The following is a 24,658-nucleotide window of genomic DNA, read 5'->3' as shown; positions in this document are numbered from 1 at the left end:
TATGTGGGAGGTTGGTAACTATAAAATGATTTATGCTAGTTGATCAGGCTATCATAAGTTTATCAATTTATTTATTAATCCAACCTTCCAGCTGATTAGAGACTTTTTCAACCTGCAATCAGAGCCAAAATAACCTCGAATATTTTGCTTTTATCGCCCTTAAGACAACTCGTTACTCGCAAGGAGGGGGGAAGTTAAAACTTCCCTTATCTTAAGGTTTCTTTATATTATTCTGTTATAAACTGTAAAGTAAGTCCTGATAATTCAGAGACCGATCTTCGACATGCTTACCTCTGTGCAATTATGGCCAGGGCCCCAAACGTGAAGCTTTAGAGAAAACCTGAAAGAATCAGGATTATGTTTCTTTTTCAAAAAAGTTTATTACAAAATCAAAAATACAAAAATGGGTAAATAAAAAACAACTGCTATGCCCCACGGAGGAATTAGTTCAAAATGATTAAATAAGAGTTAGTTTACACTAGCTCCTGTCTTCTCAGAATCTCCCCAAGAACGAAGCCTAGCTCTGCTTCTCTCCAAAAAACTGCCTGTCATCCCCCATCCAGCAGGACAGGGGATGACCCCTCCAAATCTGCTCTGTCTCTTCTTGTCGTCTGCCCCAGCTCTCTCAATCTGATCTGAGCTGCATCCTTTTATATCACTTCTGAGACTGCTCTAAACAATGTAAGAGTCACAAGTCATTCTCTCCTGACAGTTTAGGTCAAGGGGTCATTTACCAGATACACTTTTTTAGCTCTACATAAGACATTTGGTATCATTTTCAATACATGCAGTATTCACATGAGGGCACAAAAGTTACATTCTGCACTCCTGGAATGAGAGCACAGGTCATAAATCTTCATGTTGGTAGCAAATTGTAGATCTTCCTCCAGCATTCCTGAGAGCTTCTGGGTCCAGTTAGACCTTCCTCACTCCATGCCAGTCCTTCTTTTCCCGCCAGAGGTGGAGTTAGGGGCGGGCCCAGGGGTGTGTCCATGGGTGGATCCAGAGAGGACAGCTTGTCTTTTGACCCTTTGCCTAGTTCTGTCCTCACCAGCAAGTCCTGAACTATTGTCCTCTTGACCCTTGTGTGACCCTTGTCTCTGACCACTGTTTCTAAGCCTTGACCGATTGCTCGGACTTGCAACAATAGGTATCTCCTAGTGTGTGTGGATGCCTACACTGGATGGCCAGAGGCTTGGCCTGCGAAAAAAGAAGACAGTAAAACAGTTGCTAAATGTTTGATTACTCATTACATTCCCCAACATGGGTTCCCAGAAAAAATCAGATCAGACAATGGGCCACAAGAACAAAGATCTACAAGAGGCTAAAACCATGCTGGGTCTGAAACACAAGTTTGGGTCAGTGTATCATCCCCAATCCCAGGGGAAGGTGGAAAGGATGAATCAAATGCTAAAAGTCAAATTGGCTAAAATCTGTGCACGGACCAAATTAACTTGGTTAGAAGCTTTGCCTCTTGCTCTGATTTCCATACGGAGCTCAGTTAATAAAACCACAAGGTTTACTCCCTTTGAACTACAGACTGGACGGCCTTTTCCTGGACCTGCCACAAAGTTACCTCTGACTACCGACTTGACTGATCCCCTTGACTCAAGGTCATATTATAACTTGTTGCATAGTCTTGTCTCTCAGTTCTCGTTACAGGTTGAGGCTGACCGTACCACCACAGACGCCCCATCTCCACAACCTGGGACAGACTGGGTCCTACTAAAGGTCACCAAAAGAAAGTGGACGGAACCAAGGTGGAGCGGACCCTACAGGATCACGGAGAGGACGTCACACGCTGTCCGGCTGGACGGCAAAGGAGACTCCTGGTACCATTGGACCCAATGTGCTGCAACGGAAGAGCCCCACCGCACTCTGACCGAGGTCCAAGAGAATCTGTCACAAAGGGAGGATCCTGACCAGGAAAAAGGACCTACGGACCAGGAAGAGAAGCAGCCGACATCTGCCTGACCAGGAAAAAGGACCCAAGGACCAGGAAGAGAAGTAGCTGACTGCAGTAGCATGCCAAGCTACCACCACATCCAGCGGGACGAGAATCGTGACATCATCACCCCCTGCAGCTGCCTGGAGCCAGTGGAGGGACCTCAACAGGGGGAAGAAGTAACCACCCTTCAGTTATTCTATCAGGGTTATATTTAACACCCTCCATTTATTTTACTAGGGTTCTATTTAACACCCTTCAGTTACTATAGAGGGGTTATATTTTACACCCTCCACACTGTTTTAAAAAAAGGGTTTCTTAACACCCTCCAGTCATTTTGGACTATTATTCATTTGCCTGTTCAGTTGAGATATTTTTTACACTCATTGCATTTCTAAAACTTAATTCTTACACAATCCCCTATCACTTGTTTATTTTCATGTGCTCTTAATATTTTGTGTGTTCTTTCTTTTGACCATTGATGAGGATATTTGTCCTCAAGCTAGGCAATCTCGCTCTGTGCCGCGGCGTTCGTCCCGAGATCGGGAGGACATGGGGGAATTTTCCCTGTTAACATAGGGTTTTTCGCCCTCATACGGAGTGTGCATGCAATACGTTCATGAAGTGATATGTTCAGTCAATGCTAAAGTCATGTTTCATGTATTGTTTCACAGTTTCTTATAGTCACAGCTGTGAATTCATCTGTTTTTCAGTTTCCTGATCATTACATGTAAAGAGTTGATGTATTACTCTGGAACTTCATCTTGTGTTTTGAGATGGGTTCTTTTTAGTGATATTTGGTGTTGTTCTTTTCATGTCTTTTTTACCATTTATTGATCTGCTCTTTGTTGAACTCTTCAAAGAGTTCAAAAGGGGGATTGAAAATATATGTGTCTTTCATATAAGCTCTTTCATATATTATTATAAGCTCTTTTATATGAAAATATATGTATCTCTCACATATGCTCCTTATATATTATCATAAATACATTATATGCCTTTTCATGGAATCTTGTTATAATATCAAAAACCTCTCAGTGCCTTTTCTGCACAAAGCTCTAACCAGCTGCATACCTGGAAGGGAGTAACACATCCCATCTCCTGTCTGCCTTATCTCACAGCACCAACTGTTCCGAGGATGTTGCAGGATGTGTTCCTGGCCATCTCAAGGTTGCATGTTCTTGGGATGAATTGGTCTTTCATTAACAAGGCTATTAGCTGACGTGCGTCTGCAAGTGCAGATGGCAGAACTACGTATGTAACATTCCATAATCTGTCAATAAATATAGCTGCTGATCAGAGAACGCCAGAAACACTTGATGCAGCAGACAAGAGCTAAACATGGGTTTAGCTGGGAAAGCTGTGTGTTTCTCCCTCTGCAGCGGTGAACCAGATTGATTCTTCTGATTATTTGTCTTCACTCTCTACCAACGAAAGGTGTTTTTTCCTCTCCATTTACTCCGTACCTGTGATGGTCTTACAGAAGAAAAGACCAACATATTTATATATATATATATATATATATATATATATATATATATATATATATATATATATATATATTATATATATATATATATATATATATATATATATGTGTGTGTGTGTTTCATTGGCAATTTGTTTGATCTTTCTCAGGATTTAACAAAGCTAAATAGCAACAGCATTAAATTCTGCGCTCATCGAACGGAAATAAATTTCCGACGGAGTCTTCTGTCTCCGATTACACAAATGGATGCACACAGTGTCACAAACACCACGACAAACAATAAACAGACGGTTCCAATGCAATAAAACAGGAGAAATGTTTACCCTTAGATGTAGGCCTCAAAATGGCCACCAGCACACGTCAGCACTTAAGGTGTTTTGATGAAACAGCGCCTCCCGTCGGAGGGTGATGAATGTGCACCCCCCCTTTCTGAGAGCTGAATGAGGAAGCGCTCGCCTTTTTCTCTTTTCTCTAACACACAGACACCGAGCAAAAATATCCCAAAAAGTCTCTGAGTCGGCACAAAGTGTAATAAACTGTGCAGATATCAAGCTAGGCTCGCCATATTGTAACGGAAACAAAGTGTTGTAACTAACCAAAGTTGTATTTTAATACACTGTTAGTAGTTCACTTTTATAAACAGAAGAATAGGCTGTTTTTATCATCAGGGAGTTTAATTAAACACTCTGTATTGACTTTGAGACAAGAAAAGAGAGAGATATGGGATCGTTTGAGAATCTTTAATTTCTGAATTATAAATTCTAAACAATCTACCAGGACTACTCTGTGATGGATGAGAATGGATTCGGATGTTGTGTTGGTGCGTGTGTGTGAGTGTGTGTGTCTGGTTCAGATTCTCTAGGATGACGTAATCGAATCTGGTCGTCTTTGTTATGACTAGATATCACGAGGCTTATAAAGTGATGACATGAGCCGCTATTTTGCCGTGTACGTACCCAGTGGGGTCTCCCAAGTAGATCAGGAATTGCCAGGTCTGGAGACCTCGGATGTACGGTGGAGCTGTCGGTGCAGCGATCACAACGTTTCAAAGCCCGTCTGGAGGGTCGACCCGGTACCGTTCAGCGGCGTCAGCAGGTGCTCTTATTTTGAAAGGACGTCGTCTGGTTGTTAAATGACAAAAATCTCCCTTTTCACAGTTCTTAGTTTAAAGAAAACGCATCCGGCCAGGCTGCGCTTGTCTTTAGGATGATGGTGAATAGAACTGAATTCAAAATGGAACTGCCTTAAAATGGCGTTGCCTTGTTTTATATCTCTGAATTGTTGATAAGTTTCAGTAAAGTAGATTGGACACTTGAAGTCAACACCAGATTCTCCTGCGGCAGCCGAAAGCTCTGATTGGTTGGAACAATGTGTCATGCGTTTCTATGGAGATGAGGATCAGTATGTCTGCACCGTAGTCCTGGTTTCATTAAACATAATTCATGACATATTTATTTCACAGATCATTCACTTGATTATTGTTGATCAACATCTGTTTTGCTTAATAATTTTAATCACAAATAAAGTACTTTGATTAGGTAAAGCTTCTTCTTCTCCTTCGGACTCTTCTCCTGGAATGTAAACAGTCTGAGGAACACCCGACCTTGGTTTTTCTACACGGTGTTATTGTGCCCAGGGGCCAGCTGTATGGAGTTGAAAACCATGAACTTCATAACCTTACAATATATATATATATGTGTGTGTGTGTGTGTTTCATTGGCAATTTGTTTGATCTTTCTCAGGATTTAACAAAGCTAAATAGCAACAGCGTTAAATTCTAGTTATGTAGATTAACAACGCTACACCAGTATCGGACCCTTTTGTTCATGTTTTGTTTCTGATGAGCCCTGAGTTGCCTCATGCCTCAAGAGGAGGGAAGGCTGATAACGATTTCCTCACATTATTACACTGCCTGGATGGAATTACCTTAAATATTAGATGATTGTTGCTGAAAACAATTCAAAATCAACAGTGATCTCCCAGAATTTTCTTGTTTTTTTTTTCACCACAGGTCGTGAAACCAGGAAATTGGGTTCTGATGAAGGTGCTGAAGCGAAACATATGGGGCAGCCAGAGGTCCATTCAAAGTACTCCTCATTACTCCCACTGCTGTGAAGATTGCTGAGAGGCCATCTTGGATTCATCTATCCCACTGCAAGCTCATCAACGTCAACTAACCGCTCTAGCGCGGCAACGAAGTCCAGCTACAAAGGGGTGGACCACCACTTGGGTGCCGTCTCTCAAACCCGGTGAAGATAAGATCAAGATAAGATAAGATAAAGATCTGCTTCGAGCTTGCTGGGTTCACCACATTATTGATGTTGGTGGTCGCACTCATGGCCCTGCACTTGGGCCGCCTCTCAGCACCTGATGGAACAACTGAGACAGCAGCATTTGAGGGGGTACTAGAACTGGAAATGAAACGACGGATTGGGGCTCCTGCCTGAACGCGCACCTACAGGACGACGTAACCTGCATCCACCTCGGCTGAAGACCTCTGGACGCAACTACAACAGGACACAGCGAAGAAGAAACACTGGAAAAGGATCAACTACATCAAGCACCTGCACCCAAATCTCCAGACTGGTTTCACGGTCAAAGACCTGTAGGGTCTTTTCAGGGACAAGATCAGCTCCCTGACAATTGGACAACCGCCTCGACATGCCATGAAACGACCCTGAAGTCTTCCTATTGAGAAGTTGAACTTTGCGCTTCATGTTCTGAACTACGTTATTACGCTCCGGACCTGGACTTCAAGATACTTATCAACGTATAACTGAAACCATCCTGATTGACAGAAGAGGACTCTGACTTTCAAACCTATTCTCCAACCAAGATTCTCAGTCCATGGATTGACCTCCTTGCAACAGGTTCAGGAGATTCTGTGATTTTAGTTCTCTTAGATTTGACAGCTGCTTTAAACACAGTGGACCATAATATTTTAGTGTCATGCTTGGAGCAATGTGTCAGGATTCGTGGCACTGCCCTGGAGTCGTTCAGATCATATCTGGCACAGAGAAGTTTCTGTGTCAGCTTAAACAGTTTCCATTCTTCCTCTGCTCCATTGTCATGTATTTATGTTTATGTTTATGTTTTATGTTTACGTATTTTGCAGACGCTTTTGTCCGTTCGACTTACAAGTGATCAGAATCAGAATCAGAATGAATTTTATTGCCAGCGCTCTTTTCAGAGCGTAGGAACTTGACTCCATAGTATAACCTGACCAAGGTTACACACACACACATATAGACAAGACAGATACAGGCAAACCATGGGAGCAGCCATGACAGCGCTCCTTTGTAGATGAGTAAGGGAATACATGAGGGAAGTTCAGGGAGGGAGAAAAAAGGCATTTAAAATACACCCGACATGTAAGCAACAGACGTCACAGTTCACAACATGAGACCCGGTAGGTAGGGGGAGGGGCTGGGATCCTGGTTTCCTCAGTGGGGGCGGCCTGTGTGGCGCTCAACCAGCTGGCTCCGCAGGTGGGAGGGAGGTCATGGGGAAGCACAGAGAGCAGTGAGTCCTTAGCTTGATGACCTCGGTGGAGACCACAATCTGAAGGCGCGCGGGGGGGGTGGGGGGTGGGGGGGTGGCTAGAGATTCACAGCATTTGTCTGCATTCCTTCCAGCGTGGGGGTTTTGCATGCAACTCCAAGGCTGCTTATGGCGTCAGATTCGATAACAGAACTTTGTTTGTGTCAGACAGAGATAATTTTTCCTCTCTGCCTTAAAGTCTGTATTGATTATTCAAGTCCTCCAGTGAAGCCAATTCAGTGATTAAACATCTCCACACCGTCCGGTGACCCTTTCCGAGATGTTATCAATCCTGCGCGCTAACACCGGTAACGCAGCTAAGACATTGTCCAGCTTGCGATTCACCTCGAGCAACGTCCCAGTCTGTGAGGTATCCACACGGACGGTGCCGTCCATGTTGCGGGTCGCCCTCCATTCGCTCCCGTCATCCCAATTTTACGGAAAGCCAGATATCCTCCCACTCCAATCAGAAGAAATCCAACGATCATCAGGCCAAATATCCACATATCTTCGACGTCCTCAATGGACAGCTGAGAGAGACAGATGATATTCCACTTCTTCCAGGAATCAAACATATATCCCTCTGCATGTGTCCCCTGAGGACAAGCGTGAGCCCCCTCCTCCGTCCTCATTGTAGAAAAAATCTTATCAATCGCGTTGAATGACCAATTAATTAAGTCTATGTTGAAAAATGCTGAAAAAAGGTGATTGCAGAGGAAATGCAGAGAAGCGCTCTGTAGGCAGACAGGACAAAAAGAGCCTTGGGAAAAAACAGATAAGGGAGGAAAAGGCAGAAGCGTCTGCTCCCTGTGAGCGCCGGAAGAGAAATGCCCGATTCCGGCATATTGTCCTTGAGGCTAACAACAACAATAACAAACAACAACATTGACATCAGTCATGGAGAGTAGGGAACAAGGAGTGGACAGTAGAGAGGGGGGACAGGTGCAGTCATGTGGGGTTCCTCAGGGCCCAATACTTGGTCCTCTACTTTGTAGTTTGTATCTGCTGCCTCTAGGATCCATTTTTAGAAAGCACAAAATTGTCTTCCATTGCTTCTTCCGGCTCTTGGCGGGTGCAGACACTTTTTTCCTCCTGTCCTCCATATCTTATCCTCAAGGCCCTTGTCCGTCTCTGTGTGCTGGGTGCACGGCTGCTTCTGCATTTTTCTGGAAACTGGAAACTGAAATTCACTTAAATGGATCTCGTCTGCTGGTCTCTCAACGCGACTGATACAATTTTTTCAACGATGAGAACGGGAGAAGGGGCTCCTGGGTGCCCCGCCGGGACAGACCCAGTTGGACACATCATGGATTCCTGGAAACAGTGGAACTTGATCCGTCTTTCTCAGCTGTCTGTGGAGGACTCTGAAGACGTGTGGATATTTGTGGCGTTGGTGTCAGGTTTCCTGCGCATTTGCCTTGGAGGCTACCTGGCTTACCGGAAAATTAACGAGCTGTCGAGGAATATTGGCCTGATCTCGGAGCTCAGAGATGGTTTGCACTGCGCTGTGAATTCACAGACTCAAATAATTGTCGAGATGAATCATAAGCTTGGGACTTTGGGGGAGATTCATTCTTTGGCACAAAAGATGGATGCCATCAGGGAGAGATTGGACGAATCAGCACGGATTGGGATAGATTAACATCCATTATTGGGATTTTGAGAGGTTGAGGACCAACAAACTGTAAGACAGAGAGGAAATTATCTCTGTCTGGCCCCCAAACAATTTCTAATCGGAATCGGGCATCCTTGGGCCTGCAAGGCTCCAACGAAAACTCCCCCCTCAGAAGATATGTGGAATGTGCCGTCGCTATGGCAACTCAACTCTATCTCCTTTCCCAGCCTGGGCGGGACAGCGGGAAGGCCACTGAAGCGTTCCAGGGTCACTGCAACCCTCCAACCCTCAATGCTCCTCCCCCATCCACACTGAGGTGACATGTGCTGCTTCATTGTGGCTGCAGGAACTGAAGTGGGGATAGTCCCAACCCACCACCCCACCTAGTGGACACTTATACAACAGACTTCAGACAACACAACATATCTGTCTGAGGTGTTTTTTTGCAGAGCAAAGCTGCCCTCCTGGTGGGAGGGTAACTCTGAAGTGCCTTTTTTTCCCTCCACCTGAGCCAATCCTCATGTAACCCTCTTATCTCTATTAAGGTAGCACAACTCTGGGTTGCGAATGACCACAGTCACCAATTCTTGTCATGTGTCTTGCACATGTATGTCTGATCTCTGAATTGTGTTTACTGAAACTATAATTTCCCTCTGGGATTAATAAAGTATCTTTGATTGATTGATTTGATTGATACACAGATGTATCTCCCACTAAAACGAAAAGATGGCTGCAGTATAAAATCTCTAGCGGTTTGATTGGATGAGGTAAAATCTTGGATGGCTTGAAACGTTTTAAATTTTAATGAGAAAAATACAGAGATAATTGTCTTTGGTACTGGTACCTCCAGCAGGCTCACTCCTATGGACTTAGGCCCCCTGGCTCTGCACAGAAAGCCAACAGTGACCAACTTGGGTTTTAAAATGGACAATGATTTTCAGTTGGACAGTCAGATCAGTGCAGCTTTGAAATCCAGCTTCTTCCATTTGAGATAGTTGGCAAAGGTAAGGCATATTTTGACTAAAGAGGATTTTAAACTGTAAGCCATGCTTTTATTACAACTCGTCTGGATTACTGTAACTCTTTGTATTTTGGTATGAGTCAGTCCTCACTGTCTCGTCTTCAGCGTGTGCAAAATGCTGCTGCTCGACTTTGAACTGGTACAGGAAGGAATGAACACACCACTCCTGTTTTATCATGACTGCACTGGCTTCCTGTCCATTTTACGGTTCATTTGAAACTTCCTTTTGTTTTTAAGTCTTTAAGCGATCTTGCCCCGCCCTACCTCTCTGAGCTATTGCATGTTCACTCCTCCTCTCTGTCACTCAGGTTGTCACGTACACGTCCCATTTGTCGGTTCCATTAAAACCCAGTTCCGTTAGAACTTATGAGACTGTACATCTATCAGGGTTCGGTGGGGATATTGGTGAGTTTTATCGTACTAGACCCTGGTTTGGACTTCCTAAGTTAGAATCATATCTTCTATTTTAAAGGTGAAATGATATGCAAGACTTGTACCTTTGTAATAGCCCACTTCTTTTTAAGCAATCCCGTTATTTTTTGGTTAAAATACTAGGAACGAAGCCCGGCGGGAGGCCATCCCTTCTGGCAATTGTTTGGGTTATTTGGATTAATTGCGCCCCTATCAGCTTATGTGGATGGTTGGTAACTATAAAATGATTCTTGTTAGTTGATCAGACTAACATAGATTTATCAATTTATCTAATTAATCCATCCCTTCCAGAGCTGATAGAGACTTTTTCAACCTGCGATCAGAGCCAAAATTAACCTCTAATGTTTCGGTTTTATCATCCTTAAGACAACTCGTTACTCGCGGGTGAGGGAGGAGGCAAGCTCCTCTTATCTTAAGGTTTCTTTATATTAATCTGTCACAAACCGTAAAGTAAATCCTGATAATTCAGGAACCTATAATTAATATGCTTACCTCTGTGCAATAATGGTCAGGGCTCCCACTGGCCCCTTCAAAGAGGACCCCTTTAAGAATCAGGAATGTAGATTATTTTTCAAAAAGTTTATTACAAGATTAAAAAATACAAAAATGAGTAAATATAAAATTAACTGCTTCCCCAAAGGAGGAATTAGTTCTAATGATTGATTAAGAAATAAGGAGTTGATTTACACCAACTCGGTCTTCTGTGGATCGCCCCAAACTTCTCCCCAAAAACTTGTCTAGCTCTGCTTCTCTCCAAAAAAAAAAACTGACCTGTCATCCCCCGTCCAGAGGACGGAGGACGGGGGATGACCTCTCCAAATCTGCTCTGTCTCTCTCTGTCGTATACCCCAGCTGCTTGTCGAATCTCCCCAGCTCTCTCAGAGCTGCTCTTTTATAACCCTTCCTGGGCCAGCTTAGGCAAGGTAAAAGGCACATATCATTACCTCATGACAGAGAGGTCATGGGGTCATTTACCAGACACACACTTTTTAGCTCAACACAAGACATTTGGTATCATTATCACTTCATGCAGCATTCTACATGAGGGCACAGATCAACACATGCAGCACTCTACATGAGAGCACAGGTCATAAATCCTCATGTTTGTAGCAAATTGTAGGTCTTCCTTCAGCATTCCTGAGAGGGCTTCTGGATCCAATGGGCTGTTTTCACTCTAGTCCAGTCCTTCTTTTCCCACCAAGGTGGACCCAGGGGTGGAGCCAGAGATGAAGTCTGACTGCCTCCTGACCTTTTGCCTAGTTCTGTCACCGACAGCAAGTTCTGAACTCTTGTCCCTTTGACCCTTCTGTGACCCTTGTTTCTGACCACTGTTTCTGAGTCTTGACCTGCTGGAACTTGCTACAAGGTGATCTGATCAGTTGCTCCTGGTCGTTCCAAGGACACACCGTAAGCTCAGAGGGCCTTCGCTGTTGCTGCTCCCAGACCATGCAACTCTTTGCTGGCACATGTTACAAAGGCCTCTTCACTGGAAACTTTTAAATCATCTTTAAAGACCCACCTTTTTAGCTTGGCTTTTAACACTGTATAAAGTTTGGATTTCTATTTGATTTTTGTGTTTTTGTCTTGATGTGCTTTTAATTTTAGACTGTTTTCTATGTTATTCTGTTTTATGCTTTTATATTTTATGCTCAGCACTTGTGACGCCCTCTGCCCTGGCAAGCCTAATGCAGCTGACGTACTCTCCTGGAGTCCTGAGAACCGCCACAAGAGGACAGAAGAGAGACTGATAGACAGCTGACTCCAATCACATCATCAACACCTGGATCCTATATTAAGCCTCCTATTTTTATCAGACAGGGAGACAGAGTAACAGAGAGGTTAGCGCGTTAAAGCTTGTACTCTGTCGTTTAAGCACTGTGATCTCCCCTCCTTGTTAAGCCACCGGGTTCTGGTTAACACCTGAAAGAGTTCGTTAAGTTTGTTATGGTGGCTGACACACTCCCTATTTATAGAAAGGGGGAGTTTCTTTAGGTTAATTTCTGGTGTCTTGTTATATATCTGAAAACCCCTTGTGTTAATAAACCCTTTTACTTTACCATTGTTGGAAAACACTCCTCTCCCGACTCTCAGTTGCTTCTCCTCATTTACCTTTAAGTCTTCCTTGATTCAATTATACTGTGTTCACCCCCTTACCTACTCCTAGACGGAAAGAGGGGATGTAACAGCACTTTGGTCAGTGAGGGCTGTTTTTAAAGTGCTTCATAAAGTTGGCTTGGCTCTCTATAAATAAATTCTGTGACCGGATGTTCGGGGCATTTGCTGAAGGCATCTTGCCACAGTTATAACTGTTTGACTTGTTGTTCATTGTCTCCTTCTCTCTTCACTACAGGAAATGGGTTATTGATAAACATATTGATAAAATTCAGCTTAGTGTTTTTATTAACACCCATAATGTCTGGTCAGTCTGGTTTTATGGTGAACCACAGCACCAAAACTGTCCTTCTGAAGATTTTAAACGATTTTAGAGTAAATTATGATCAACAGTGGGTGACTGTGTTGTTTCTACTGGATCTAAGTGCTGCCTTTTACACAGTAGACCACACTATTATTTTAACTCGTTTGAAATGGATCGGCCTCTCTGGTGCTGTTCACCAGTGGTTCACTTCCTACCTGACAGACAGGATTTTTATGGTGAGTTTAAATACCTGTTCCTCTAGCGTTCATGGGATTACATGTGGTGTGCCCCAGGGTTCAATTTTAGGCCCAGTGCTTTTTAACCTTTATACAGTGGGGCAAAAAAGTATTTAGTCAGCCACCGATTGTGCAAGTTCTCCCACTTACAATGATGACAGAGGTCAGTAATTTTCATCATAGGTAAACTTCAACTGTGAGAGACAGAATGTGGAAAAAAAAATCCATGAATTCACGTGGCAGGATTTTTAAAGAATTTATTTGTAAATCAGGGTGGAAAGTATTTGGTCAATAACAAAAATTCAACTCAATACTTTGTAACATAACCTTTGTTGGCAATAACGGAGGTCAAAGGATTACTATAGGTCTTTACCAGGTTTGCACACACAGTAGCTGGTATTTTGGCCCATTCCTCCATGCAGATCTTCTCGAGAGCAGTGATGTTTTGGGGCTGTCGCCGAGCAACACGGACTTTCAACTCCCTCCACAGATTTTCTATGGGGCTGAGGTCTGGAGACTGGCTAGGCCACTCCAGGACTTTCAAATGCTTCTTACGGAGCCACTCCTTTGTTGCCCGGGCAGTGTGTTTGGGATCATTGTGGTGTTGGAAGACCCAGCCACGTTTCATCTTCAAAGCTCTCACTGATGGAAGGAGGTTTTGGCTCAGAATCTCACGATACATGGCCCCATTCATTCTGTCCTTAACACGGATCAGTCGTCCTGTCCCCTTAGCAGAAAAACAGCCCCAAAGCATGATGTTCCCACCCCCATGCTTCACAGTAGGTATGGTGTTCTTGGGATGCAACTCGGTATTCTTCTTCCTCCAAACACGACGAGTTGAGTTTATACCAAAAAGTTCTACTTTGGTTTCATCTGACCACATGACATTCTCCCAATCCTCTGCTGTATCATCCATGTGCTCTCTGGCAAACTTCAAACGGGCCTGGACATGCACTGGCTTCAGCAGCAGAACACGTCTGGCACTGCAGGATTTGATTCCCTGCCATTGTAGTGTGTTACTGATGGTGACCTTTGTTACTGTGGTCCCAGCTCTCTGCAGGTCATTCACCAGGTCCCCCCGTGTGGTTCTGGGATTCTTGCTCATGGTTCTCATGATCATTTTGACCCCACGGGATGAGATCTTGCGTGGAGCCCCAGATCGAGGGAGATTATCAGTGGTCTTGTATGTCTTCCATTATCTGATAATTGCTCCCACAGTTGATTTTTTCACCAAGCTGCTTGCCTATTGTAGATTCACTCTTCCCAGTCTGGTGCAGGTCTAAAATTCTTTTCCTGGTGTCCTTCGAAAGCTCTTTGGTCTTGGCCATAGTGGAGTTTGGAGTCTGACTGTTTGAGGCTGTGGACAGGTGTCCTTTATACAGATAATGAGTTCAAACAGGTGCCATTAATACAGGTAACGAGTGGAGGACAGAAAAGCTTCTTAAAGAAGACGTTACAGGTCTGTGAGAGCCAGAGATTTTCCTTGTTTGAAGTGACCAAATACTTATTTTCCACCCTGATTTACAAATAAATTCTTTAAAAATCCTGCCATGTGAATTCATGGATTTTTTTCCACATTCTGTCTCTCACAGTTGAAGTGTACCTATGATGTAAATTACTGACCTCTGTCATCATTTTAACTTGCACAATCGGTGGCTGACTAAATACTTTTTTGCCCCACTGTATGCTGCCTCTTAGCAGTGTCATCAGGAAACATGGGGTAAATTTCCACAGTTACACTGATGATACACAGTTGTACATCTCTGTGTCTCCTGATGACACACGGCCAATGGACACACTTTTTAAATTGAATTTAGACATCAAATCCTGGATGGCAGAAAACATCTGTGCTCCTCTGGCAGCCGTCTCTTTGTCATCCCTAAAGTCAGGACACATATTCATGGCGAGGCGTCCTTTGAGTATTACGGTCCTCGCCTCTGGAATGAGCTGCCCAGGGATCTCAGGGCCGCAGAGAACGTTCATGTTTTTAGAAACAGGCTCAAGACCTATCCCCCTTTGCATTCTTTTTATGCTGCCATGTGGGTCTCTGCTGCCTCCAAACATAAAAAAAAATTCCACCAGGTTTCTGTCTGTGTAGGAATGTAGGAATAACACACCTTACAAGCCTATATAAAAGAATTGAATGGAGTTGTCTGTATTCCGCTGAATGTGAGAAAGTGGGGGGTGGTAAGATGGGCAAGCGGCCAACCGGTACAGTGCCAAAAGGCCAGATAGGCCAGTCCATCCCTGCATGACACCATAGGGGATGGGTCAAATGCAAAGACATATTTAAACTATGCACCAGTGTGACAACCAAGGGGACTGTAACTTTACACTGTCAAGGATTTTGTTTTCCCAAGTATTTATGGCAACATTCTTGGTAGTGTATTGTCAAAGCATGGTTATATAAGTCATGCGAGTCGATTGTAAGCCTTATGAATGTGTAATGCATCACAAGAGTGTTAAAATAGTTTCCAACAAATGTCATCTCCTTGTGATGGTTTGTGTCATACTACAAAGTACTGGTACAAATAGGGCCGCCGCCAATCATTAATTAATGTTTCACATGCAGTAATGACAAACAAGTTGGCCCTGTCCTGTTAATTTTTTTTTACATCAGCATTAAACAAGGCTGTAGACTTCTGCATTATCTACAGCCATGAAAGAGATGGCTGATTTAGACCAATAAAGTAAAAAAAAAAAAAGATGTGCCTTTCACAGATGGATACATGCAAAGCAGTGTACAGCTCAAGTAAAATCAGGACAAGACATTGTAAACATAGATAATCTCAAGCCCAAAAACATTGAATACAAGGAAAATGTATGAGAATAAAACAATAGTAAAGAAAACGTATTAACAAAACCAGGTACATGTAACAGAATGAAAACAGTACCAAAATAAATAGTATGAACAAAAACAAAGTATGCTATCTACACATTTAATGAAAAGACTGGTTAAATAGGTTGGTCAGAGTCACAACAAGTACGTTTCAGACGCAGAATGTCACACAGTCTTCAAGCCCCATTCACAATTCTTTTATTTGTATTTTTCTCATATCTAAGATTTATTATTCAGTCAACATAATACCACTAGTTTACTTAACTCAATTATGTTGAATATTTTCGTGTTTCAGTTCAGTTTAGTTTATATAGCGTCAATTCAGAACAAGGACCATCACAAGTAATTTTACAAAGTGTTTCAGGTTGTTTGGTAGAAATTAAATATTTATATAACTACAACTATAACTAACTACAGCCTTTTTTTCAGGTATTTTCTTAGACGAGAGACATTGTCCTATTACATTCATTGATGTGTTATTATAAATGGGCTTTGCATAATGCAGAATGCATTGCAGTCAATGTTGTATTGTACAGGTTTTTCACCAAATGCACATAGATCTCTTAGCTCACTGAACAGGTTCTTGTCTCAAGAAATCAATACAAAACTATGTTTGCTTTTACTCATGTATGAGCCTTTTAAAACACAATGCAGGGCCTTTCTTTCCAGGATAGGTGAGCATTGTGCATAATCTGCTGACCAAGCTCCAACTCTACAAAAGAAACGTAAAAGGAAACCGATGGATTGAAAGCTCCTGGAAACTTTATGCAAAGCAGTCTTCCTCTGTTGAAGTGGAATTGAACCTCTGATAAACAGGCATAGGGTTCTGTGAGGACATCCTTTTATGTAAAAGAAAAACTTGCAACTGCATATTTTTATTTATTATTTGACAAGATTCACTCTTGGTTTAAATATAACATAGAAATATATCATCATATAGAATATTTAGGTTATGATTTGCTGGTTTTATTGTGATGTTGCCCTATGTAATTTAGCCTTTTTTTTGTCTTTTTTGCCATTGTCTAGTAGACCACTAAGCTATTTTCATGGTTCTGTAGCATAATAGCTGTGAAATAAATCAAAATGTCATGTTTAAAAGTTTGAAACTGTAAAGTGTATGCACAAACATGTAGCTGTATCTGAGAGTAAACAAACATGAAAACACAGAAACAACTAATTTAATGATTTAGTTTCAGGTTGGGTTTGAAAATCCTACATTTAGGAAGAGGTTCCACTCTGCTGGAGAAAATGTCACACCAGCACTAAAACTACAGAGCAGAAATTTTTTCACTTGTTTTCAATGAAAATTCACTTATGTCAGAGCAAACATTTATCACAAATGCCACTCCTGCTACCGTGCATGTTTTTGTTCAGTAAACCCAGGGAGTGGACTGGGACAATAATTCAGGCCAGGAATTTGACACCATGCCAGGCCACCCCTAGTTAGCTAGGATAAGCAAAAACTGATGGTCATAATTAGGGCTGCACGATATTAGGAAAACCTGCGATATTCAATAACAGTGCTTAATATTGTGATATCGATATTACTCGCGATAAATGAACAAATACTAAAGTATGCAGTGTTGATGTCGTCTGGCGTGTGATGTCTGCTCTGGGTTCAACGCAAACAAAAACTAATGCATGAATTCCATTACAACATAACATTTTTATTGCAGAAATATGCAGCTGCACCTGCTACTGTATTAGCAGCAAAACAACAAACTGCATGCATGCAGTTTCTCAGTGACTTTAAAACATCACCACCACCATAAAACTTTTTCTGATGCTCCAAATACAGAAAAACATCCCTTACCAGGGTTTTCTGAATAAAAAAAAATCTGAAAATAAGTTTAAATGTTGAATAATAGTTAACATCACTTAAATGCAACAGCAAATTATCTCATTGCTACTGAACATTTTCTCCATGTGGTTATTGTCACGTTATGGAGGATGGTTCGGACCCAAAATGCAGATACCCAGGATGACACGAGGCAGGAGTAGATAAAGAAAAATCCTTTTAGTTTAGGATGAACCCAAAACGAACATAAAAACCAAAAAGGGGCAGGAAGCCAAAGTCCAAAAATGCAGGGGATGATCAGGAGATCCAAAAACACTAAAGGAACGAGCAGGACTGACAGATTAAGTCACACTGACAGCAACAATGGACCGACACAGGACACAGACAAGACAGAGCTTATATACACAGGGAGAAGTGATTAGGGAAAATGGCGGCAGGTGTGTGGAGTGAGAGCTGGAGGGAAGACAGGTGAACCTAATAATCACAATGGGCAAACAGAAACAGAGGAGGGCAAACTAAACCTAATGGCTGCGGGAAGAATGAACACACACACACACATCATCACACAGACACAAATGCACTAATATAAACAGGAATGGGGAATAGACACACACACACAGCTGGGGACAAAGAGGCTGGAGCTGCAACTTGGGGCACAGAGGATAACTAAATGAACACTGGACCTGAGGGGATGATAAAAAGGTCTACAAACAGAAGACACCATATAGACACACAGACATGACACATGAGGGCGCTAGAAGACAACAAAAGGAGCACCTAGAGAACAAATGGAGGACAAAAGGAGACACATGAGATGAGATGCCGACACAGACCATGACCATGACCATGACAATGTAATCCTTTTAACAGAGCAATTCTGGCAAGATGACATAAAAATATTGTAAAAACTATATTTTTGGCCTGTTGTTTTTAAAATACAATAACAGAAAAATGTAAGTAACTTTACAAATTTAAGCTGTACTTATACTTGATTAAATTGTGCCTATTTCCGTTAATAGAATTGTTTTCAGTAAAAAAAATAATTTCAGCATCATGAGAAGTGATCAGCTTCCTAAGGTAGTGAGATCCTCTCCCACTGGTCAACATTATGATCATGTCACAGAAAATAATAATAGCAATGCATAGGTGGTTTTATAAAGCACTTTTAACAACTACTAAAAAATGCTGTACAAATAAGGAGACAAACAGACAAAAATCGTCGTCGTCTTCCTCCGCTTATCCGGGTCCGGGTCGCGGGGGCAGCATCCCAACTAGGGAGCTCCAGGCCGTCCTCTCCCCGGCCTTGTCCACCAGCTCCTCCGGCAGGACCCCAAGGCGTTCCCGGACCAGATTGGAGATGTAACCTCTCCAACGTGTCCTGGGTCGACCCGGGGGCCTTCTGCCGGCAGGACCAGCCCGAAACACCTCCCCGGGGAGGCGTCCAGGAGGTATCCTGACCAGATGCCCAAACCACCTCAACTGGCTCCTTTCGATCCGGAGGAGCAGCGGTTCTACTCCGACTCCCTCCCGAATGTCCGAGCTCCTCACCCTATCTCTAAGGCTGAGCCCGGCCACCCTACGGAGGAAACTCATTTCGGCCGCTTGTATCCGCGATCTCGTTCTTTCGGTCATTACCCAAAGCTCATGACCATAGGTGAGGATTGGGACGTAGATCGACCGGTAAATCGAGAGCCTGGCTTTCTGGCTCAGCTCCCTCTTCCCCACGACAGATCGGCTCAGCGTCCGCATCACTGCAGACGCCGAACCAATCCGCCTGTCGATCTCCTGATCCCTCCTACCCTCACTCGTGAACAAGACCCCGAGATACTTACAGGTGCTGGCCAGTAAATTAGAATATCATCAAAAGGTTGAAAATATTTCAGTAATTCAATTCAAAACGTGAAACATGTACATTATATTCATGCAATGCACACAGACCAATGTATTTCCAATGTTCATTACATTTAAATTTGATATTCATAAGTGACAACTAATGAAAACTCCAAATTTGGTATCTCAAAAAATTAGAATATTCTGAAAAGGCTGAATATAGAAGACACCTGCTGCCACTCTAATCAGCTGATTTACTCAAAACACCTGCAAAGGCCTTTAAAAGGTCCCTCAGTCTTGTTTTGAAGGCACCACAATCATGGGGAAGACTTCTGACTTAACAGCTGTCCAAAAGACAATCATTGACACCTTGCACAAGGAGGGCAAGACACAAAAGGTGATTGCTAAAGAAGCTGGCTGTTCGCAGAGCTCTGTGTCCAAGCACATTAACAGACAGGCGAAGGGACGGAAAAAATGTGGTAGAAAAAAGTGTACAAGCTCTAGGGATAACCGCACCCTGCAGAGAATTGTGACGACAAACCCATTCAAAAATGTGGGGGAGATCCACAAAGAGTGGACTGCAGCTGGAGTCAGCGCTTCAAGAACCACCACGAGGAGACTCATGAAAGACATGGGATTCAGGTGTCGCATTCCGTGTGTCAAGCCACTCTTGAACAAGAAACAGCGCAAGAAGCGTCTCGCCTGGGCCAAGGACAAAAAGGACTGGACTGATGCTGAGTGGTCCAAAGTTATGTTTTCTGATGAAAGCAAGTTCTGCATTTCCTTTGGAAATCAAGGACCCAGAGTCTGGAGGAAGAGCGGAGAAGCACAGAATCCACGTTGCATGAGGTCCAGTGTAAAGTTTCCACCGTCAGTGATGGTGTGGGGTGCCATGTCATCTGCCGGTGTTGGCCCACTCTATTTCCTGAGGTCCAGGGTCAATGCAGCCGTCTACCAGGAAGTTTTAGAGCACTTCATGCTTCCTGCTGCTGACCAACTTTATGGGGATGCAGACTTCACCTTTCAACAGGACTTGGCACCTGCACACAGTGCCAAAACCACCAGCACCTGGTTCAAGGACCATGGTATCCCTGTCCTTGATTGGCCAGCAAACTCGCCTGACCTTAACCCCATAGAAAATCTATGGGGTATTGTGAAGCGGAGGATGCAATACGCTAGACCCAACAATGCAGAGGAGCTGAAGACGACTATCAGAGCAGCCTGGGCTCTCATAACACCTGAACAGTGCCACAGACTGATCGAGTCCATGCCACGCCGCATTACTGCAGTTATTGAGGCAAAAGGAGCCCCGACTAAGTATTGAGTGCTATACATGCACATTCTTTTCATGTTCATTCTTTTCAGTTGGCCAACATTAGAGAAACAAACATTTTTTCATTGGCCTTTAGAATATTCTAATTTTCTGAGATACCAGATTTGATGTTTTCATTGGTTGTCACCTATAAATATCAAATTTAAATGTAATAAACATCGGAAATACATTGGTCTGTGTGCATTGCATGAATATAATGTACAAGTTTCACGTTTTGAATGGAATTACTGAAATATTTTCAACCTTTTGATGATATTCTAATTTACTGGCCAGCACCTGTAAACTCCTCCACTTGAGGTAGGACCTCTCCCCCGACCCGGAGGTGGCAAGCCACCCTTTTCCGGTCGAGAACCATGGTCTCAGATTTGGAGGTGCTGATCCTCATCCCAGCCGCTTCACATTCGGCCGCAAACCTACCCAGCAAGAGCTGAAAGTCAGAGCTGGATGAAGCTAGGAGGACCACATCATCCGCAAAAAGCAGAGACGAGATTCTCCTGCCACCAAACTCGACACACTCCACACCACGGCTGCGTCTAGAAATTCTGTCCATAAAAGTGATGAACAGAACCGGTGACAAAGGGCAGCCCTGGCGGAGTCCAACCCTCACTGGGAACAGGTCCGACTTACTACCGGCTATGCGGACCAAACTCACGCTCCTCTGGTAAAGGGACTGAATGGCCCTTAACAGAAAGCCACCCACCCCATACTCCTGGAGCGTCCCCCACAGGGTGCCCCTGGGGACACGGTCATAAGCCTTCTCCAAATCCACAAAGCACATGTGGATTGGTTGGGCAAACTCCCATGCCCCCTCCATCACCCTTGCAAGGGTATAGAGCTGGTCCACAGTTCCACGGCCAGGACGAAAACCACATTGCTCCTCCTCTATCTGAGATTCAACTATCGATCGGACCCTCCTCTCCAGTACCTTGGAGTAGACCTTTCCAGGGAGGCTGAGGAGTGTGATCCCCCTATAGTTGGAACACACCCTCAGGTCACCCTTCTTAAAGATGGGGACCACCACCCCGGTCTGCCACTCCCTAGGAACTGCCCCCGATGACCACGCAATGTTGTAGAGACGTGTCAACCATGACAGCCCTACAACATCCATAGCCAAAGACAGACAAAAATAAAATATAAAAAATGTTATATATAATTTTTTGCTAACCTTAACATTTGCATGCATAATGTTAAATTTAGTTTTAAATGGCAATCCACAACTTTTCCTTCTGGCTTTCTGTTTATTGATGGAAAAAATAAATACTAATATGAGCACTGTGTTACTATCACAGGCTAAAGAACATGACAGTGCCTCCTCTGAAAGTGGACTTGTACATTTTCTTTTGTTTTTAATACGATTTAGCTGAAGAGTGTCTAATTTTGAATTTCAAAATGTAAAGCTGAGGCTCATCTCTGATTGGATAAGACGTGAGGGCGGCAGGAGTACGTGCTACACATTCACGGTACGACTGACGTCAATAACGAGCGAACGAGATAGATGCGGGCAAATGAGCTGCGCAAGAGCAAGCAAGCTGCTGTGAGTTTGTACGTCATTGAGAGGAAGAGCAGAGCTGAAATCTTGAGACTTTTTTCATTTTGAAGGTGTGGAGGACAAATACCGTAAATCCTCTAATACAGGCCCGGGCCTGTATTTTACTCAAGCTCCAGGCCTTTATTGGAAGGAGGGCCAGAATTAGAGGCAGGCCTCAATTTCTATTTGAACAAATTGAAATAATGGTTCGCTGGAGTTTTTGACAATTAAAATTGCGCCCACATTTTCAAAGTTAAACACATTTCTTTTAACAACGGTAGTTTCTGCTTCAGGCCTCTCCCCCCCTCCCCCTGCGCAGTGGCCGCAAACTCACTGATGCGCCTGCAGCCTCTCAGAGTTCCTGCTGCTCTAAACATTAAAATAATTATTTCATTTTCTGTTCCTCACTTCTAATTACCTTCAATGGTGTCTGTTTGTTGCAACCAGCAGGTACAAAAACTAACTTGTTTTTATTTGACTATTTTTCTGTCCTGTGTCTGTTTATTATCTTCCTGCATCTCCTCTCAATCCTAAAGAGAAACTGCTACCTGGGTTCATATATACCTTATGAGTTACCTCTGAACTGCAGTTCTAAAAGATCTACCGACCGCAAAAACAGCAGAGTTTTAGACAATCCACAGCAGTGAAACGCATCAGGCACAAATAAAAGAATAAAAGACAGAAAACATAAAAGGAAATGAGCTGACATGAACGATCATGTGTTAAATTAGTTTTTGAGGTGGCGACACCTGATTTGATAAAGTTACTGTGGCCGTGCTCAGGACGCAGATGTCTGGAGCGCGTCAACAATCAGAGCTTTGCATGCGCAAGCTGGTTAAGGTTAGGATGGGGGTGAGGGGAAGGTTAAATTGCAAGAGGGTTAACGTCACAATTTGGTTAAATGTCCGTTCTCCAGGACCTGTACGTCACCAGGACTCGGGGGCGTGCAGGTCGGATAGCAGCTGACCCCTCTCACCCAGGTCACAGACTTTTTGAGCCGCTTCCCTCAGGCAGGAGGTTACGGTCCATCTGGACCAGAACCTCCTGCCATAAGAAAAGCTTCTTTCCATCTGCCGTTAGACTTGTGAATAGCTTATAAACACACAACCATGCTGGTCTTCTGTACTCGACACAGCGTCACGTTATCAGCCATGTTACCATTACCTGCCATTTTTATAGCTGAAAGTTTTATTCTATTTTTAATCTTATTATTCATGTTATATGTAGCACATTAGTACCAAAGCAAGTTCCTAGTCTGTGAATTGTTTGTTCACTGACAATGGCAATAAACCTTTTCTGATTTCTGATTTCTGGTTTTACGGCGAGTGTCAGTACCGACGCGCAGGAGCTTGTCACCTGCTGACAGCAGGCTGCTGTCTTTTCTGAGGACTGCATCTTGCCGGTCATTATCACGTGACAGTGACTAGTCAATGACAGGCATAAAAAGTCACTATAGAGCGGTGAAGTCGACTAGTGACTAGTTCATACAACCCCTACTGCTCCCCAGAGTGTTCTGCAGCATAATCAGCATGTTCTCTTTGAACTTGATATCAAATTTTCGCCTCCTCTTTGTCTCCGCACGGTTAAAGTTACCCTCGCGGTCTATCACTGGCAAATCAAAAGTGAGACGGATGACACAACCGCCCCCCATACTTGCTTGTAACCACATTCCACCCGGCCACAATAAAAAAGACGGCCATTATTCACCTCCGCCGACTCCGACACTGGCCAAAATGTGATAACCGGCCGTTAATTGAATACAGGCCAATATTAGAGGATTTACGGTATACGATTCAAGTGTGGGGTCTTCAGCTGTACAAAAAGAAAATTACAAGTTTGCATGGTAAGCTTCACTTTTACGTTTCTTCTTAGACCTAACAGTGCTGTGAGCACATGTTTTAAGCTAGTAACAGGTTAAGCTAGCCACGTTTTTTTAACACCAATTTAACACCTGTAAATCATTGTGTGAAAACTTAGTTCGGCTGAAAATCACACGCATGTGCTTGGTGTTCTAAAAATGATTACCTGTGTCTTTTGTAAAAAGAAACTTGAGACACTAAGAGGCTATGTTCTACATTGCAGAGTACATAGGAATGATCCTCATTGTCTTTTCAAGTGTATTGGCGCCAACTGTAATCAAACATTTACCACTTACTCAGCTTTCAGGGGTCATTTTTTCGTGTGCACAATGAACCCACACTGCATGTTACTTCCATTGTTGCAGATTTAAAATGCGCACTTATGCAACTGTAATTTCCACACTGTGAAAGAGCTAGTGTCTCACTTAAATGATCATATTGGAGAGGGTAGACCCGTCATGCCCAGTTCGTAGTTGTAAGCATATCTTTACAAATAAGTCATCATTTACATCTCGCCTGTGCAGGAAGCACAAAGCCAGCTCCTCTGATAGTATTGATGACATGTACAGAGAAACTTGTTCTCGGTCACAAAGTGTGATTGCCAATACAGATGACCAAGCCACGGCTATATCAAGTGCAACAAGTGAGAAGCTTGAATATATGATTACCAGTACAGCTGATTTGGAAAACACATACAAAGCTGTGGCAACACCAACTTCAACAAGTGAGATCCTTGAAAATGATAGTGAGTCGGATCTCCGAAACCTGTGTCTATTT

This window comes from Nothobranchius furzeri, chromosome 7 (genome assembly GCF_043380555.1).
Source record: "Nothobranchius furzeri strain GRZ-AD chromosome 7, NfurGRZ-RIMD1, whole genome shotgun sequence".
Lineage (NCBI taxonomy): Eukaryota > Metazoa > Chordata > Actinopteri > Cyprinodontiformes > Nothobranchiidae > Nothobranchius > Nothobranchius furzeri.
This window is presented reverse-complemented; position numbering follows the sequence as displayed.